Source organism: Oreochromis aureus, linkage group 3 (genome assembly GCF_013358895.1).
Source record: "Oreochromis aureus strain Israel breed Guangdong linkage group 3, ZZ_aureus, whole genome shotgun sequence".
NCBI lineage: Eukaryota > Metazoa > Chordata > Actinopteri > Cichliformes > Cichlidae > Oreochromis > Oreochromis aureus.
In genome coordinates, this window is record NC_052944.1 from 100,054,938 (window position 1) to 100,061,536 (window position 6,599).

At 44.3% G+C, this 6,599-nt stretch overlaps 1 long non-coding RNA gene across 2 annotated transcripts; it reads left to right on the top strand.

The window, feature by feature from the left end:
* Positions 1–1,291: 1,291 nt before the first annotated feature.
* Positions 1,292–4,113, top strand: LOC116322179. 2 transcript variants are annotated; one of them, XR_005611424.1, is made up of 4 exons: positions 1,292–1,328; positions 1,822–1,923; positions 3,712–3,947; positions 4,054–4,113. It is a non-coding gene; the product is annotated as an uncharacterized LOC116322179 (long non-coding RNA). The 2 variants fall into 2 exon arrangements; XR_005611423.1 differs by having other exon boundaries at positions 4,051–4,110.
* The last annotated feature ends 2,486 nt before the right edge of the window (positions 4,114–6,599 follow it).

The window sequence follows — 6,599 nt, forward strand, 5'->3', positions numbered from 1 at the left end:
TCACAGCTGGACCAACGAGGCTGACCGCGCCCTGAGCTCTGAGTGAGGCAGCTGTACGTGACGTGGAAACAGATGTTTCTGCCGAAAAAAGGAAATATGCTGTGAATATTTTGGCTGTTGTATCTTTCTCTGCTCGCTCTGCTGTCGCTTTGTGTTTAAGAGAAAACACGTTTTTCCGTTAGTCTCTGTGTTTCAGGCTCTGAGTGTTTGTGTTTCTGGACTCTCCTGAAAGAAACCAAATTATAAATGTAAAGTTAAACTAAAGCTGTTTGTCATCGTGTATCAGAAAGTTCCTCCGCAGCGTCATTACGTCACTGAGTTATTCTGGAGAACAGCCAGAAACTCCTTCATACAGCTTCGCACACTGACGTCAGCGCTGCACAGCTGCAGATCCTCATCATTTATACTCAGTTCAGCTTCACCAATCAAAAACCTTCCTGTGTGCACAAATATCTAAAACATTTCTCTCCATCACACGTGCAGTTTTGAGACAAATACCACGCTGTCAGCTTCATGCAGCACAAACTAAGCCAAGTTTTGTCTTACAGATAAACAGATTTATCAACATTTTATTTTTTTCCTTGAGGTTTTTTTTCCCTGTGGCTTAACAACAAAGGAACTGTAACAATGGTGAAGAACTCAATGTGCTCTGTTTGCTTATATCAGCATCATCCTGTGACTCCAAGCTTTACTTTTCACTCTTTAATATTTTATATACATTTTCTGAGCAGCATTGACATGAGTTAGCTTAGCTAGCAGAGCAGCTAGCAGTCAGAGTATGAACTCTGTAAGCAGTCAGCTCGGTCCTGGACATTGTTACTGACATAAAGCTGCAGCCATGTTTGACCTTTATAGGACTACAGTAATGGAGGATTTGGAGGCTGAACTCGGCTCTGTGACACTTTTTGTAGTGAACTGATGAAAGCTGTGTCTCAGATGGATGTTAGTCCAACACATCAGACACGACCTCTGCAGCTCTCAGTTGATGTGCACATGAATGATTTGTGTTTCCTCTGCAGGTGAAGGTAGAAAGTGTGTGTGAGCTGAATTGAGCAGCATGGATCAGTGTGAGGACAGAGAGGAGGTCCCTCCTCTAAAAGCACTCTGTGTGGGGAACATGAGAGCCAGACCAAAGCTCAGAGGTGAGATGAGCATCTCTAACTGTCCATGACTCTTCTCCATGTCACAGCTCAGCACTCACATCACTGCTCCATCATTATTCACAGGAACCAGCCTGGACCTCCACCCAGCTCTGTGTCCTTACAGAGTGACGCGTCTAAAGATGCCATCATTTATTTTAAAGTCCAGCCTGTGTCTGCTGCAGAGAGGTGAGCTGTTAGTAACATGAACTCTTTGAGTTGGTTGGTTGCTAATAGACATAGATTAGTTCATGTTAGCTAATTAGTGACAGAACCAATGACTTAGTGGAGAATAAGAACAATGAAGCTAAAAATCTGTCTCAATGTTGTGCTGTTCTTTGCTGCAGCAACGACTTTATTTAAAAACTTTCACTCTGGAGAAAGATAAAAAAGGACAGGAGCTTACATTTAAAGGTAAAGACCGCTTAGTAGTGTTGGATAAACTGACAATATAAATCTCACATATGTTTTTAAATCAGATATCGTGTGAAATTTGTTGATTTTCTGACTGTGTTTGTGAGCTGAGAGGAAATGAAAATGAATTTGTAACCAAAATCAGTTTTGTCCAGTTTTCCTGTAAAAAGCTGAACTCTAATCTAAGAGGACTGTTACTGACAGGAAACAGCTGCATTATCTGCAGTCTGTGTGATCACAGCTGCTTCAATCATGTTTGTGTCTGCAGAGGTCAGAGGTCACAGTCTGCAGGGTCCAGCTGTCCGTCTGTGAGGAGTGACCGGTCCAAACGTGAACCTCCATTCTTTAGTGGTGAACCTGGACCAACGAGGTCAGAGAGCTGTGATGACTCCTTTACATGTTTGTTTTCCTGGATAAATCTGACCTGAAACATCCTCAGATTGTTACAAAGATTCATTAAAAAGAAAACAATGAAAGAGAAAAGATCAAAATGTTAGACTTGGTCATTTGCTGTTTGAGGACAGTGATGCTCATATCTGTGGGGAAAGTGTGACCTGAGTGGGTTCATGTTTGTCTTTAAAGAACAGAGCTGCTCTGATTCTCTTTGTGTCTGATCTGTTAAACAGTCTGAGAGGTCACACAGAGACCCAGCAGCTAAAGCCTGGATCATACTGGCTGCTGTTAATCAGACTCCATCAGGACAACACTGAACCACAGTGCTGTTCATGGAAATCAATCAGTGCAACTTTACACTGTATCACCAAAAGTACTGACTCGTCTGCCTTCACACATGTAAACTCGAGTGACATCAGATTCTGAATCCACAGCATTTAATATGATGTCAGCCAAGTGTTGATGACAACTTTATTTTTGGCACAATGCAGTCATACAAGTACTGTTGCCCTGGCAACCACCAAACCTATAGTAGTCAATCAGATTGTCAGATGGAGAAGCGTGATTGGTCCAGAGAACACATCTCCACTGCTCTAGAGTCCAGTGGCCGTGTGCTTTACACCACTGCACCATTGTGCTTGGGCATGGATGCAGCTGGTCGCCATGGAAACCCATTTCATTTCAAGCTGTTCATGAGCTCATCTGAAGGCCAAATGAAGTCGTGATTGGCTCTGCAGAAACTCTGCACTTCATCATCCACTGAGCCCACTCTGCTGTCGTTCCCAGTCACTTCCACTCTGTTATAATCCCACTAACAGCTGACTGTGGAATATTTAGTAGTGAGGTCATTTCACAGCTGGACTTGATGCACTGGTAGCATCCTGTCACAGCACCACGCTGGACTTCACTGAGCTCCTGAGAGTGAGCCTTTCACAGATATTTGTAGAAGCAGTCTGGATGCCCAGGTGCTGATTTGGTACATGCACAGTCATGGGAGAGACCGGAACACCTGAGTTTAGTGTTTTGGATGGTGAGTGAATTCTGTTGGCAGTATCCTCCTGAAAACTGAGGCCAGAAGACTAAACTTTTCTTGTGGCCACCAAACATGAGATATCAATGGAAAGCCCAGGATGTCCTCTATCTAACACATCAGGACTTAGTAGGGTAGCTCGAATAACTCCAAAGATATAGACTGAAAACAAATGTCCTTCACAGAGGACATAAATAGGCTGGTTCTCACGAGGATACTATGTATATGAAGTAAGCTTCAACCAACTCAAATATGAACCCTGTGTCTGTTGCCATCTTTTATATACAGACTGTAGATCATCTACCGTGGAAATACGTATTTACACTTGTTTAGAGACATTTAATGTTAACCAACAAAACCTAAAAAGAGGAAGCGTTTTTAACACTCGGTCTCATTGGTCCGGTTGTGAGTCCGTTACCGTGATTTATGGAGCCGCATGAAGAAAATAAGCAGCGCCCTCCGATGGAAGGCTTTTATTGTGAAGTGTGTATTCATAGGAAACTGCAGGCAGATCACTGAGTGTTTAATAAGACAGGCAGAGAGGAAAAGCAACTCATTAGTGTTGATGAAATCAATGAAGCATCGCTTTGTTTCCAGACTGAACGCCGCCTTCAAACAGAAAAGTATCTCCACTTTTCCTCTGTGACCATCACAACTTCTGCACCATCTTTTAAATTTGAATAGTTTTAGCAACTGTCAGTGAATGATGTTAGTGATAAAGAAATGTGTCCACAGAGAGAGGAAGAGGAGTGGTGTTTGTGAGGAGGAGCAGCTGTCCTGCTGTGCTTTGTGTCAGGACGTCCTGAAGGATCCAGTCTCTACCAGCTGTGGACACTGGTTCTGCAGACAGTGCATCTCCTCATACTGGGACCAGTCTGCCTCATCAGGAGACTCCTCCTGTTCCCAGTGTGGAGAAAATCCCAGATCCAGAGCTGGACTGCAGACAGCCAGTCAGAGCAGCTGTGTACAAAGTAAGACTGAACATCTGTCTGCTGATGGACTCATTTCTGAAAACTGGACTTCTTGTTGTTGTTCAGACATTGAAGAGTTTTTCATTGTTTTTCTTTCTTTCAGCAGATGTTGGTCTGCAGGAGGTTTTAGATGAACATAAGATCAGTCTGAGGAGGAGATGTGAACGTGTGACTGAAGGAAGTGATGAAACAGGAAGTAGAACCCTCCTCAACAGGATCTACACTGAGCTCTACATCACAGAGGGACAGAGTGAAGAGGTTCATACCCAACATGAGGTGAGGCAGCTGGAGACAGCTTCCAAGATGCACGCCCTCCATGACACTCCAATCAGGTGCCAGGACATCTTTAAAGCCTTACCTGACCAACAGAGACCCATCAGAGTGGTTCTGACCAACGGCGTGGCTGGTGTTGGAAAAACCTTCTCAGTGCAGAAGTTCACTCTGGACTGGGCAGAGGGCTTGGAGAACCAACATGTCAGTGTGGTGGTTCTGCTTTCATTCAGGGAGCTGAACCTGATCAGAGATGAGCAGTACAGTCTTCTGGAGCTGCTCCATGTTTTCCATCCAACATTACAGAAGGTCACAGCAGAGAAGCTGGCTGTCTCTCAGCTTTGTTCATCTTTGACGGCCTGGATGAAAGCAGACTTTCATTGGATTTCACCAACAGGAAGCAGCTGTCTGATGTCACACAGAAGTCATCAGTCAGCCAGCTGCTGACAAACCTCATCCAGGGGAATCTGCTTCCCTCGGCTCTCGTCTGGATAACTTCTCGACCTGCAGCAGCCAATCAGATCCCTCCTACATGTGTTGACAGGCTAACAGAAGTACGAGGCTTCACTGACGCCCAGAAGGAGGAGTACTTCAGGAGGAGATTCAGTGATGAAGAGCTGTCCAGCAGAATCATCTCCCACATGAAGACATCCAGGAGCCTCCACATCATGTGTAGCATCCCAGTCTTCTGCTGGATCACTGCTACAGTTCTGGAGCACATGTTGACTACAGAGCAGAGAGGAGAGCTGCCCAAGACCCTGACTGACATGTACTCACACTTCCTGCTGGTTCAGACAAAGAGGAAGAAGAACAAGTACCATGAGGGACGTGAGACGAGTCCACAGAAGCTGACAAAGACTGACAGGGAAGTTCTTCTGAAGCTGGGGAGGCTGGCATTTGAGCATCTGGAGAAAGGAAACATCATGTTCTACCAAGAAGACCTGGAGCAGTATGGTCTGGATGTGACAGAGGCCTCGGTGTACTCAGGAGTTTGTACAGAGATCTTCAAAAGAGAGTGTGTGATCTTCCAGAAACCAGTCTACTGCTTTGTTCATCTGAGCATTCAGGAGTTTCTGGCTGCTGTCTACATGTTCCACTGTTTCACCAACAGGAACACAGAGGTGCTGAAGAAGTTCCTGGGAAAAAAATACAAAGAATCATCTCTGGATGATTTTTTGATGGAAACACTAATAAAATCCTTCAGGAGTAAAAATGGTCGTCTGGACCTGTTTGTTCGCTTCCTTCATGGCCTCTGTCTGGAGTCCAACCAGAGACTCTTAGTAGGTCTGCTGGGTCAGACCGAGATCAGTCCAGGAACCATCCAGAGAATCATCAACAACCTGAAGAAGATGAACAGTGATGAAATCTCTCCAGACAGAAGCATCAACATCTTCCACTGTCTGATGGAGATGAACGACCTCTCAGTACATCAGGAGATCCAAAAGTTTCTGAAGTCAGAGAACAGATCAGAAAAGAGACTCTCTGAGATCCAGTGCTCAGCTCTGGCCTTCATGCTGCAGATGTCAGAGGAGGTTCTGGATGAGTTGGACCTGCAGAAGTACAACACATCATGGCGGGGACGACTGAGACTGATTCCAGCTGTGAGGAACAGCAGAAAGGCTCGGTGAGTCCAGATGTGATCATTAACATCATTAATTAGTGTAGATTAGTAGTTTAGTTCTTCAGATATAGACAGTACTAAATGACTCTCATTAGTTTGAGTTTCTCAGATAGAATGATGTTTTGTGTTGATCAGGAAATGTGTGTGTGCACTTAGCATGGTCCTGCATTGGTAGTCGTATGCTGTGTGTTGTAGACTCACATCTGCATGTAGTACCTGTGTTGTGTCATTAGGGGGCAGTATTTTAAATCTGCTGCTGTTGTTGTTGGTCATTCAGACGCTCCTGTTAGAGAGACAGAAATAAGAATCTATGAAGAGCTTCTTTGTAGTTTTATTCTCCTTTTGTGTGTGTGTGTCTGTGAGTTGTAGTTAAAATTAATTTATTTAGCGCTTTTCACAGATAAAAATCACAAATTGTTTCACAATACAAAAAAATAAATGTCTTCAGCTGCTTCTTAAAAGAATCGATGGAGTCTGTACAGCGTAAAAAACAGGAGAAGAGAATTCCACAACCTTGGTTCCACTGCCTGAAACGTCCAATCACCACGAGTTAAATCGAGTGCCTGGGACCACCACCAGTCGAGTTCTGATGATGGAGCAGGCAGCCAAGCAGAAATCCTTCAAGTTAGGGCTGGTCCATATTATACCCTACACGGGAATACCGGTACAATGTTAGGCAACGATAAGAAAATCTTCACAAAACACAGACCTCCTAGGATGAGACATTCTTTCAACATGCCATCAACTACATACTTCTAAAC